Source organism: Cnephaeus nilssonii (genome assembly GCF_951640355.1).
Source record: "Cnephaeus nilssonii genome assembly, chromosome: 4".
Taxonomy (NCBI): Eukaryota; Metazoa; Chordata; class Mammalia; order Chiroptera; family Vespertilionidae; genus Cnephaeus; species Cnephaeus nilssonii.
Genome location: NC_137075.1, coordinates 11688048 through 11700798, shown reverse-complemented (window position 1 = coordinate 11700798; position 12751 = coordinate 11688048). Strand labels below are relative to the sequence as shown.

At 41.8% G+C, this 12751-nt stretch overlaps 1 protein-coding gene across 14 annotated transcripts in view; it reads left to right on the top strand.

Annotated features, from left to right (window-relative positions):
• The window catches only part of ZEB1 (zinc finger E-box binding homeobox 1), a 298551-nt gene that overhangs the window by 83618 nt on the left and 202182 nt on the right, over positions 1 to 12751 (top strand). For 5 of the 14 annotated variants that reach the window (XM_079768580.1, XM_079768591.1, XM_079768590.1 and 2 more), the window contains one exon: positions 195 to 337. The exons of the other annotated variants lie outside the window; for them this stretch is intronic. The gene's annotated coding sequence lies outside the window, so the exon portion shown is untranslated. The remainder of the gene's footprint in view (positions 1 to 194; positions 338 to 12751) is intronic. 14 annotated transcript variants of the gene reach the window in all.

The window sequence follows — 12751 nt, the reverse complement described above, 5'->3', positions numbered from 1 at the left end:
AAGAAGTAATATTTGAAGCATACAGTATTATTAAGGAAGATAACTTTCTCTTTGAAAGAAGAGAATGTGATTCTTTAAATACTTATGATTTTACCTAATTTATTTTTTTCAGAGCCTACTTTCTATAATATGGATAAATTTGAACCAAATGGTATAATCTCAGTATAATCGTTTACTCTTCTTTCCTTCTTTAGGAAAATCTTAAACTTCCACCTCAAGAAGATTAAAAAGAGGTTCCTCCTGCACCAAGAAAGATCTGCAGATCTTTTTCAGTGTTCTTGGAGGTGTGGGGTGTGAGAACTTGATCAGTTTGTGTCAACCACCTTGTTCTCTAAAGGTAAGCGCTATGTAGTGAATGCACACTCATGGGCCCAAGCTCCTAAAGTAGGACTGGTTTTGGAATGCTCCATGGAGGGATTGAGACCATCAGACTTTGTCAGAGAAGGGGGCCTAGGCAGGCACTTGTGGGCAGGACATCACATACATCTTATCAAGAGATGGTTTTCATTGAAATGTATGGACTTTTTTAATCCAATTATAGTAAAACTTGTCTTTTAGTTCAGTGTGCATCTTAAATAAGTTTAGTGAATGCTGTGGTTGACTCCGCATCAAGAACTCTCTTAGATATTTTGAAATTTGCATTCAAGAATTTTGAAACAGTGACATCATTTAAGCAGTCTGTTGACTTAATAGTTTAAATTATATAATTAGCTTTGAAGAATTGCTTTTCATGTTCTTTTTGAAGTTGTCTCTTACCTTTACTTCAAAGTAAGTCCCTCAAATCATTTTTAATCTGTATTAAGCTTCAGAACATATAGAAGCAAAGGCCTTTAACCTCTAATAAGTATATGATCATAAAATTTCTTATGCCAGATCCTAATTGAAAAAAATCACTTAAAATCAGCAGCTTTTTCCTATCTTACAACTTTTTTCTGTCTTTAGGAAATGAATATATACATTGATCCCACAAGAAAACGTAACCCTATCTAATAAAAGGGTAATATGCAAATTAACTGTCACTCCGTCACAAATATGGCAGCACCCAGTCCTCTGAGCCCCGCCAGAGGCCTCCAGTTTCGGGGGGGTGGCCACTGAGAGCGGGCAGTGTGAGCAGCCTGGCGGAATGCTTGCTTAGTTGCTGCACCCGGCTCAGGCCAGCCCCCCGGAGCCGGAGTGGACACGGACAGGGACAGGGGTGCCAGCCCGCAGCTTCCACAGCCGAGCGCAGGCCCGGAGAGGAGATGGTGGGCTTGCCTCCTGTGGAAGCAGTGCAGGTCCCTCCCACCTCCCGCGGGAATTGGTGCGGGTCCCTCCCACCTCCCGCGGGAATCGGCGCAGGTCCCTCCCACCTCCCGCGGGAATCGGCAGGGATCCCTCCCGGCTCCCATGAAAGCGGCACACTGTGGTTCCTGCCGGCTCCCACGGAAGCAGCAGATGGCCTACTGCGCGTGATATCGCACAATGGGCTGCTAGTGAAGTCTAAATTAATGTCTCAGCTTTACTATTAAACTCTAATATCAGAAAACCTTATTGTTCTTTTGCACAATTTAATGACACCTCTCAAAGTGACCAATTCTAACTTAAATTGTCATTTGGTCTTAAAGTGCTGATGAAGAAATTAAATCCTTCCAAGTGATATTGGAAACTTTAGTTCTACAAGATGTGAAATTCTTATGAAAAATAAAATTTGGGAGAAATCTGCTGATTTTTGTCTGGCAGCCCTATCTTTGTTAATGATAAATTTTATTATCTTTTCAAACAATTATTCTTCCAATATTTGTATAATAAAAGATATTAAGGAGGTTAAAAACTTTGTGCTTGCTCTTAGAATGAGAAAAAATACAAATTTTTTTGACTCCCCAACTACTAATATTCAAAGAAGTAAATTGGTTCTCAAGGTCTTTTCAAATAATAACTGTAGGCAACCTTAAAAGATTCAGATTTTCAAAGTAGAGATGATATAAGTTATAGTACTGAAGAAATAAAGATTATTGGCTATTTAAAATAATTTCTCTGTAATTTTTGAATTTTTATTTGTGAGAGCATATTAAATATTTTTAATCTTTACAATAGCATGGAACAGAATGGATGAGTGCCTTTGCTCTTTCAGCCATTTGAGAAAAAAATTTGAATAAAAAGCCAAACCTACTGAAAATGTTAGGGAGGGACTTAAGAATAACTAAACAGATTATTATTTCTAACCTAACTAAAGCTTTATTATAACTTGAATTTTTTTATTCTAAAAATCCTGCCCCTTTTAAAAATGAGCTTTGTCTTAGGATAGTATTGGCAACATATTTTGTAAAAAGGAAAATTTCTTTCACCATTCTGAAAGTCATATTGTAATTTCAAATCTGTAATATAGCATGAATATATAAAATGGGGACCACTGGGACCTAGAGTATCAAAAGTTATATATTTTCTCAACAGTTCTTATTGGTAATTTATATCACTTCAACTCATAGTAGGCAACAAAATAAAGTATTGTTCTATGATTTTGATGATATATAGGAGTGAAAACCCAACACAATGGTACTGAAGGATTCTTCTACTAGAACTAGTATCTGGGAGATTTTAAAAAATATATATACCTAGACATACTTAATTATACACACATACATACTAGTGCTTATTTATTTTTAAAAGATCATAGCTAATCCATGGAAACAGTCCATACTAGAAATTTAGTTTCATGGTGTGCTCATGTTACCTACCTACTCTTAATAGCTAGAGGGAGGTGAGAAGAGGCAGCCCTATGTTTACCAATATTGATTTTTTAGGGAAAGAACAACATGGAAATTCTAGCCCAACCCTCTCCTTATAGCCATGTAGACCAGCACTGTCCAGTAAAAATATAATGCAAGCCACATATGTAATTTTAATGTCCTGTTGTCGCCACATTAAAAAGTAAAAAGAACAGGCAAAATTAAGTTTAATTTTATATAATCTATTATATCTAAATAATATTTCAACATATAATCAGTATAAAAATTTATGAAATGTTTTACTTTTTCCACACTAAGTATTCAAAGTCTGGGGTATATTTTACACTTAGAGAGCATTTCATATTGGACTAACTAGCCACATTTTAAGTACTCATAGCCACATTAAGCTAGTAGCTATTTTATTAGACAATGCAGATATAAACCAAGAGTGAAGTTCCCATTTTAGCATCATCCAATGTAAAGTCTATTGGGTATCCCTATGAACAACCTGGTTTAGAGTGTCCAGATATAGCAAAAAACGGCAACAAAAAGACAGGATGCCAGTTTAATTTGAATTTCAGTTAAATAACAAATAATAGTTTAGTGTAGTCATGTTTCATGCTATATTTGGAACATAAATATAACAATCATTAAATGCAAATTTAGTTGACTGTCTTATATTTTATCTGCTAATCCTACCATGGAAACTTGTAGCACTAGAAGATAAAAAATCTCTGCCAATGAGGAGAATTTTAACCCTCTGAAAATCAATATGCAAACCAGAAACTGTGGCCCATTTCTTCCTAAATCTCTAAGATGTTTAAGACAGAAGGAGGGGCTTACAAAACAGGGACTCAATTCTTACATATTTAAACATTTTAAATCTAAATTATTACATTAAGCTATACAGCTTACGAAATTTTATAAATTGCATGATTAGTTACTTGAGTTTATAAAATATAAATTGTCTAGTAGCACATTACTAATATCACATCTTATGAAAATCAATTCACCCTTGGTGATAATCATAGCAGTTTTCAAGATCCTGGCTATTTCAAGTTATTTTCCTACCATTGTTTACCACTGCCGCTATCACATAATTTTCAAGTTGGCAAGCATTAACACGAAATATTAAATTGCTGAATGACAGGATAAGGCTTACTTTATAAGTATTTAAATACCTATAATTCTCTGCTCTGGTGTTGACCAGTGGATCCTAATCCAGTAGGCAACCTGCCAGTTCTTATACCAGTGTCTCTAATTCCTCCTAAGGACTCTTTCACAGAGAAACAGTTTTCCATTCTTCTTTTTAAATATATTTTAATGTTCAAATTTTAGTACCATTTTTGAAGCATGTAACAACTTCTTTAGTAGTGGTTCTGTCACCCTTAAGCTCTAGAGAAGAGACCATTTATAATGCATGTTCTCCGTGGACAACAATTACACAAATTCCACACTTCCTCTCGGGGAAAACACTTGCCTTTACCAGATGGATGACTACAGGTGACAACTCTGCTTCATTACCAAACAGGGTAGGTAGATCCAGCTGCCAGTGCGGTTTGACAGTTTAGCAGTTCAGTTTAAGCCATGGCGCATTCCAAATCCATTAATGTTTAGGAGAATGTACCCAAGAGTGTGGATATGTTTATAATTACTGCATTTCCTTCAGAGAACAAGAATTATAGGTAAGTTTTTATTTTTTTGGCAGTAATCCAACAATTATTGTTAAATAAGAAAATTACGAATCTGAAAGTATTTCCCTTTCTCCAAAAGAGTCACCTTAAAGTTCTCAAATATAGCCTACTTTACATAGTTTTTTTTCTTCCTCACTCTAAGAAGGAAATTAACTTGGTGGTGGTGGAATTGGGAGGAGACAAATTGTCATTTGTAAGCTGTGAATATCACATATTTCATGTCGATAATTAACTTAGGTTTATGTCAGAATCTTAATTTGCCTAACTTCTACTGTCTAAGATATGAATTACTTTGTCAAATTATCACCTACATCTATCCTCCTATATAATAAAGAGGTCATATGCAAATTAACCCTCACACCATCACAAGATGGCTGCACCACAGCAGAGGCGGGGTTCTCGTAACATAAGATGGCTGTGCCCACAATGGAGGTGGGCTTCCCATAACAAGCCGTCAGCAGGGATCTGAGGCTGCGTGGTGCCGGGCCGAGGCAGGGGGACCTGAGGCTGTGCCCCCCGCCTAGTGGGGCTTGACAGGGGACCTCAGGCCACACCCCCTTCCCAGTGGGACCTCAGGGTGCACCCCCCGCCTGGCGGGGATTGATGGGGGACCTTAAGGTGCGCCCCACCCTGGTGCCGGGCAGGGGGACCTGAGGGTGCACCAGTGGACCTGGGGCTGCATCCCCTGCCCAGGAGGGCTTGACAGGGTACCTGAGGCTACGCCCCCCACCCAGTGGGGCTTGACAGGGAACCTGAGGCTGTGCTCCTGCCTGGTGATGGGCCAGGAGACCTGAGGCTGTGCCTCCCACCCAGCGCCAGGCCAGGGGACCTGAGGCTGCACCCCCCACCTGGTGGGGTTTGATGGGGGTGGGTCTGGCTGGGTCTGGATCTCGCCCAATGAGGGTGGGGCCGGCTGGGTCTGGGTCTCGTGCAGTTTCGAGGCACGCGCGAGTGGGCAGGGACTTGACTCTGGGTCCTGCGGCACGCCCCAGATTCTGACAGGAGGAAGATTTTCATATACATTTTACTAATTTTCTTTCATCTCTGACACTTCTATTATAAAGGGCAAATAGCAATATTAAAATATTTCTCTAGCCAAAACCGGTTTGGCTCAGTGGATAGAGCGTCGGCCTGCGGACTGAAAGGTCCCAGGTTCGATTCCGGTCAAGGGCACGTACCTTGGTTGCGGGCACATCCCCAGTGGGGGGTGTGCAGGAGGCAGCTGATCGATGTTTCTCTCTCATCGATGTTTCTAACTATCTATCTCTCTCCCTTCCTCTCTGTAAAAAATCAATAAAATATATTAAAAAAATATTTCTCTAATTCACTTTTAACGTGCATGAATTTCGTGCCCTGGGACACGAGTATGTATATAAAAGCTTAAGTGACCAATCGACTGGTCACTATGATGCGCACTGACCACCAGGGGGCAGATGCTCAACTCAGGAGCTGCCCCCTGGTGGTCAGTGCACTCCCACAGCAGGAGCACCGCTCAGCTGACCGACAGGCGCCAGATGCCAGACTCACGGCTGGCGAGTGCAGCAGCGGTGGTGCGAGCCTCTCCTTCCCCTGCAGCAGTGCTACTGAGTGGCAGTGGCAGTGGCAGGTGCAGCGGGCCAGGATGAATGGGAGCAGTGTGGCTCCCGGCCCAGGCTCAGGCTCCTCTCCTGCCACCTTCCACTTTGCGCACTACTACATGCTTCAGGGGATGTCGGACTGCCAGTTTTGGCCCGATTCCCACAGGCCAGCAAACCAGCAGTCCGACATCCCCCGAGAGGTCCCGGAGTACAAGAGGGCGCAGGCCAGTCTGAGGGACCCCACCAGGCCTCTACTCTATATATAAATAAGGTGTTCAGCCTTTCCAAGCTAATATCTATAACCGAAATGAGTAAATTAACAGATTGTTTGGGTGTTCACTTTTATTCTCAAAACTGACTTCCTTTTGTTTAAAGGCTTTAAACTTATTATTTATAAAACCAAAATTTAAAGCTACAAAGTACTTAAAATATACTCTAGCTTTTTTCTCTCCCAGTGATCATTTGGATGAGTTTCAGAAGCTCTGTAAATCCCCTGAAATTATAATCAAATTTTGTACATATATATGTTTTTGCTGAAAAGAGTACCCATAATTTTCATCATATTCTTGAAGGGTTTTATAACAAAAGAGTTGGGGAACTACCACTGACCTAGTCTAATATTAATTTTTGGACAAAGAAAATGAGTTTCACAGAATGTAAGTTACCTGCCTTCATTCATTTGAAATGTAATACTTACAAACAGTAAAGTTTATTTCTAAAAAGCATTCTACATACTCTTAGAAGGAAAAGGTTTTAACTTGAATTAACTAAACTTGAGAATACCAGCCTAAATGGAAGCAGTTCATTTGTTTATAGTTTCTTCTCTTCTACCATTTGCCAGATGGTACATAAAATAATGACCCCTGTGATAAATTCTTATAGATGGATTAAAAAAAAGAATTATCTATTTTTCTCTTTTTAAAATCCTACCTCCAAAAACTTACTAAAACCCAAGAAAATAGGTGAATAATGTCATTTTCAGTGTTAGAAAAGCAATTAATTGTCTATTAATAAACATTACACTGAATATTATTGGGACACCTTCTGGTCCTGAGCCCTTGTTAAAGAAATTCTACAGTAGATTGTGTATGTTTCAGTATTACAGTAATACTTTAGAAATGGTAAATAAGCAAATTCTATAATTAAGGAAACTAATAATTTTTTTCTCAAAATAAAATAAATATTTTTTTCCTTTTCCTGGTACTTGGCCAGTGAAGTCTGCCTAATTCAAGATTTGATAAATTTATACCATGAATGTTAGAATATAAATAAATTTGAGGAATAATACAAAAAAAGCAATTGTTTCCAAAAAGGAATAGAACAAATGAGACAACTTAGGGTACTACCTATATTTTTAATTTAAATTTAATTATTCTTAAAAATTCTAAAATGTATAGTATATGAAGCTCATTATAGAAAACTAGGGGCCCGGTGCATGAAATTCGTGCACTGAGGGTAGGTGGTCCCTCAGCCCAACCTGCCCCCTCTCACATACTGGGAGCCCTCAGGGGATGTCCTACTGACGGCTTAGGCCCGCGCCCCATGGGGAGCGGGCCTAAGCCGCAGTCTGGCCTCCCTTTGTGGGAGGCAACCGGGCTGATCAGGGGAAGTCACCAGCCCCATCACCCCGCTGCTTCAGCCACTGCCAGTCACCGCAGCCACCAAGGTGTTTTCATCAACACGGACTCCAGTCCCTTCACCAAGAAAAAATGACAACTTTCTTTAGGCATTTTCAAGATGTGTCTTTCATAGGATATGCATTTCTTTCTTTTTTTTTTTTTTTTATCCTCACCTGAGGATATGTTTCCATTGACTTTTAGAGAATGTGGAAGAGAAAGGGAAAGACAGAGAGAAACATCAAAGTGAGAGGAACACTTTGATTGGTTGCCTCCTGCATGAGCCCTGATCTGGCACCCGGCCAGGGAGGAGCCTGCAACCTAGGTACGTGCCCTTGATCAGAATCGAACCCAGAACCTGCTGTCCGCAGGCCAAGGCTCTATCCACTAAGTCAAACCGGCTAGGGCAACATATGATCTTTCTTAGTCCCTCCAGCAGAGGACCTTCATTTTTTTTCTCCAGAAGTGTGGTGGAAAAACCCTAGATCACCTTTTTGGATTCTTATTACCCAAATTACTAAGAATATTACCAGTGGCATACAGGAAGCCTAGCCAATGTGCAGTCAGAAAAGGTGTTTCCTCTATAGTTCACACCAATCGCGGGCTGGGCCCTGCCCACGCCTAAAGCCTCTGGCCAAAGCTTTAGGCCTGGGCAGGGGCCCTCCAGCTCCCTCTGATCGCTGGCTCCACCCCTGCCCAGGCCTGCCCAGGCCGAAAGCCTCTTGGGCAGGAGCAGACCCCCAGCTCCCTGCTATTGATCGCAGGGGGTCCGCTCCTGCCCAGGCCTTACCTTACAGTGACCTGGGTGCCAGGATGTTCCTGGGACACAGGCGCTGGGCTCCTATGTATGCAAATTAAGCGCCATCTTTTTTTGGGTTAATTTGCATAGTCACTCTGATTGACTATGGGCGTAGCAAAGGTACGGTCAATTTACATATTTGTCTATTATTAGGTAAGATGGCATTGGTTTCTAAAAGAGATTACAGTAATGTTTCTTCTCTCTCCTTTGGACATTATCACTCAAATTGATTATCACATGCTCTTCTGCCTTTTAAGTAAGCCAGATTTTGTTTACTATCCAGGAAGAACAGTCTGTGGACACCACTCAGTAAACCCCTGTGTTACTTTCTGGGGTTGAATTTTAACAAAAACTTATTTTACTATTAGTTAATCAAATTATTTTAAAAGCTTAAATTCTTCTTAGAACATTTACATATTTTTAAGTTGAGTTAGATGTTAAATGTTCTGTTCGCACACTGTAACAGTTGACCTACTCAGTCAATTTACTAAATCATTGCCGTGGTTTTCATGGAAGATTAAAAATAATCAAGCATCTGAATATAGAGACATTGAAATTTGTAATCAATTTTATTTCAGAACTAGAGGCCCAATGCACAGATTTGTGCACCAGTGGGGTCCCTTGGCATAGCCTGCAGGGATTGGGCTGAAACCAGCAGTCCAATACCACCTGCTGCTCCTGCCTGCCATTACTGCTTATCCCAGCCCTGCTGCACCTGCCGCCACCGCTGCTTGGTAGGCTCGCTACTGCTCTGCTGCAGTCTCTGGGCTGCGGCAGCCAGCTGTGAGCCCTGCATCTGGTGCCTGTCGTTTAGCTGAGCAGCTCTCCTGCTGTGGGAGCACACTGAACACCAGGGGGCAGCTCCTGCATTGAGCGTCTTCCCCCTGGTGGTCAGTGCACGTCATAGTGACCAGTCATTCGGTCATTTGGTCGCTTAGGTTTTTATATATATATAGATTATTTAAAACAGAACTTTTCAAGTAAGAACTATTAAAAGTGACTTCTCTCTGTGTGCCTACATGCACGGATGGCTTTTATTTTTCTGTGTATAAACAATTTAACTCTATTTCATTTAAGCCTCAATGTATCAAAAATTTTTTTTAGCAATTTTATTGCTTGTATTGCAGTACATAGACTTTGAAACTTTGCCACAACTACCTGCCATGTTCTAGTATGGGAAATAAATTTATTCAATCAGCCATCAAATATATAGAGAATTATACAAATAGAGTGGTAAATAAAACACATTTCCTGTCCTCCTAGAATTTATAGTATATTAAAGATGTGTGATGGAGCAGTGCAAAGGGAAGATAGAAAGCATTGCTAACCTAATCTGGGGGTCAGAGATGACTTCCTTGCAAAACTGAATTTTAAACTGAACCTGAGGCATTATTAACCCTTTGTACTCGCTTGCTTTTTTCTCGAGCTGCTACTGATGCTAACTGTGTCGAGTCACACTCAACATCCGAGTGCAAAAGGTTAAGAGTTAGTCAAAACGGGAAGTCAGAATAAGCATATATGTGAGAGCTCTGAAGGAAGAAAGACATATTCAAGATAAGAAACTATGGAGAGATGGAAAGATAAGACTGCCTGGTAAAATATTTTTAAGTTATTATTAGATTAGAGGCCCGGTGCAAGAATTCATGCACGGGTGGGGACCCTGACCAGTGATCGGGGCCGATTGGGGGGGCTGGCCGGGGGGTAGGACCACGGGAGGTTGACCGGATGCGGGAGTTTGGCTGTAGGAGCACATTGAACACCAGGGGCAGCTCCTGCATTTAGCGTCTGCCCACTGGTGGTCAGTGTGTGTCATAGCAACCGGTTGATCGGTTTTTCGGTTGTTTGGTTGCTTAGGCTTTTATATATATAGACTAGAGGCCCAGTGCATGAAATTCGTGCACGGGGGGTCCCCTCAGCCCTTCCTGCACCCTCCCCAATCCGGGATCCCTTGGGGGATGTCCGACTGCTGGTTTAGGCCTGATCCCGAGGCCTAAACTGGCAGTCGGACATCCCTCTCACAATCCGGGACTGCTGGCTCCTAACTGCTCACCTGCCTTCCTGATTGCCCCTAACTGCCCCCCCTGCTGGGTTGGTCATCCCCAACTTCTTCCCTGCCAGCTTGGTCACCCCCAACTGCCCCCCTGCCAGCCTGGTTGTCCCCAACTGCCCCCTCCACCGACCTGGTCACCCCCAACTGTCCCCCCTGCCGGCCTGGTTGCCCCACGCAGCCTGCCGTTCAGTCATTTGATCATCCCTCAGTAACCCCCCTGCTGGCCTTGTTGCCCCACGCAGCCTGCTGTTCGGTCATCTGGTTGTTTTGGTCATGATGGCCCCTGGCTTTTTATATATTAGGATAGATATTTGGCCTTTGACCTTTGGCTTAAGAGCAATGGAAGATATTGAACATAATATTTTTCCTAAAATGTTTTATTAAAGCCTAATATATGTACATCTAAAAAAGTGAGCATATTGTAAATTTATAGGTCCGTGAATTTTCACAAACTGAATACACCTGTATGACCATCACCTATATGAAGAAACAGAACGTTATTGGCTTCCTAAAAGTTTCCTGTCATCATTCCTTCCAGTCAGTCTTGCCCACACCCTCTAAGGAGAACTCTTGCCTAACTTCTTACTGCATAGATGCTATTGCTCTATGTTGTATTTTATGTAAGTGGGATAATCCAGTATGTGCTCATTTGAGTGAAAGAAGCCAGACCATAACATGATTATAAGATTCATCCATATTATCAAGTGTGGTTGCTGATCATTCTCATGGTTGTATAATATTCTGTCATTTGAATGTACCATGAGATGTGTATTTTTCTGAGATTGCCACATCTGATGTGAAGTCGGTTAAGCCTCAGAGTACATCTGGGAGAGTGATAATGGGGTTTGAGTGAGTGTGGTGACAGTGAGGATGAAGAGAAATGGGCATATTAGAGGGAGATTTATGAGTTAGAATTTATAGGACATGGGGTTAATTAGCTGAGGGGATGAAGAATACAAAAATAGCAAGGATAACTCAACAGGTTTCTGACTGGGCAGAAGTGCATGGGGTTCCCTTTATTAAGTCCAAACACTGAAGAGGAATGGCTTATTGTTTGAATTTTAGTGATAGAGGAGGATAATTGATTCAATATCCTAATATATAAAAAGCCAGGGGCCATCACAATAAAACAACCAGATGGATGACCAAATGGCAGGCTGCATGGGGTGACCAGGCCAGCAGGGGGGCAGTTGGGGGCAACCAGGCTGGTGGGGGGGAATTTGGGGGTGACCAGGCCAGCAAGGGGGCCAGTTAGGGGCGATCAGGCAGGCAGGCAGGTGAGCAGTTAGGAACCAGTTGTCCCGGATTGTGAGAGGGATGTCCGACTGCCGGTTTAGGCCTTGGGATCAGGTCTAAACCGGCAGTCAGACATCCCCGAGGGATCCTGGATTGGAGAGGTTGCAGGCTGGGCTGAGGTGACCCTCCCTCCCCACCATGCACGAATTTCATGTTCTGGGCCTCTAGTATGATATATTTGAGGTACATGTGAAACATTACACAGGTCTCCTTTATACAATAAAATTATTGATTAAATGCATGACTTTACATTCATTAATAACAGTGTGCTAATAAAGAGCTCTTCTACATATGGAAAGTTGTAAATCTTGTCTATTCTTCACCTCTAAATTTCACCAGATACTCTTTTTCTAAATGTTTGTAAGAAGGGTTTCGTCACATCTTTTGTTTTTTCTTTATATACACATACACACACAGGAAGGGGCAAAAGTATGTTTACATTTTTTTGTATAGAAAGTAATTCAATAATCCTATATAATAAAAGCCTAATACGCAAATCGACTGAACGGCATAATGACTGGTCTGCAGGGGGGCGGGGGGCTGGTAAGGCCAGCCAAGGCGGGTGCTAGCAGGTAGAGGGAGGGGATGGTGATTGAGGGGGCAACAGCGACCAGCTGTTGGTGCCATCCCCCGATCGAACTGCGGTCGAGCAGGCCTAAGCCATCAGTTGGACATCCCTCGAGGGCTCCTGGTTTGCGAGTGGTCGCAGGCCAGGCTGAGGGACTGCCCCCCCCCCAAGTGCAAGAATTTTCATGCACTGAGCCTCTAGTTAATAAATAATACAAGAATAAATTCTGTGTTTCATGTGCTCACAACTGTAAATCTACATTTGCCCCACCCTGTTGAGTGTACTTCCTCTGAATTATCACTAGCTTTATATGCAAGCAAAGTTGCCTTCTGATGTATATGATATACCTTCAAACTTTAGAACTTATTTCTATCATTATACTAGTAGTCTTTCCTTTAATTACACAATAACCACACCTCACATTTACTTTATTTGAAATGATTAAC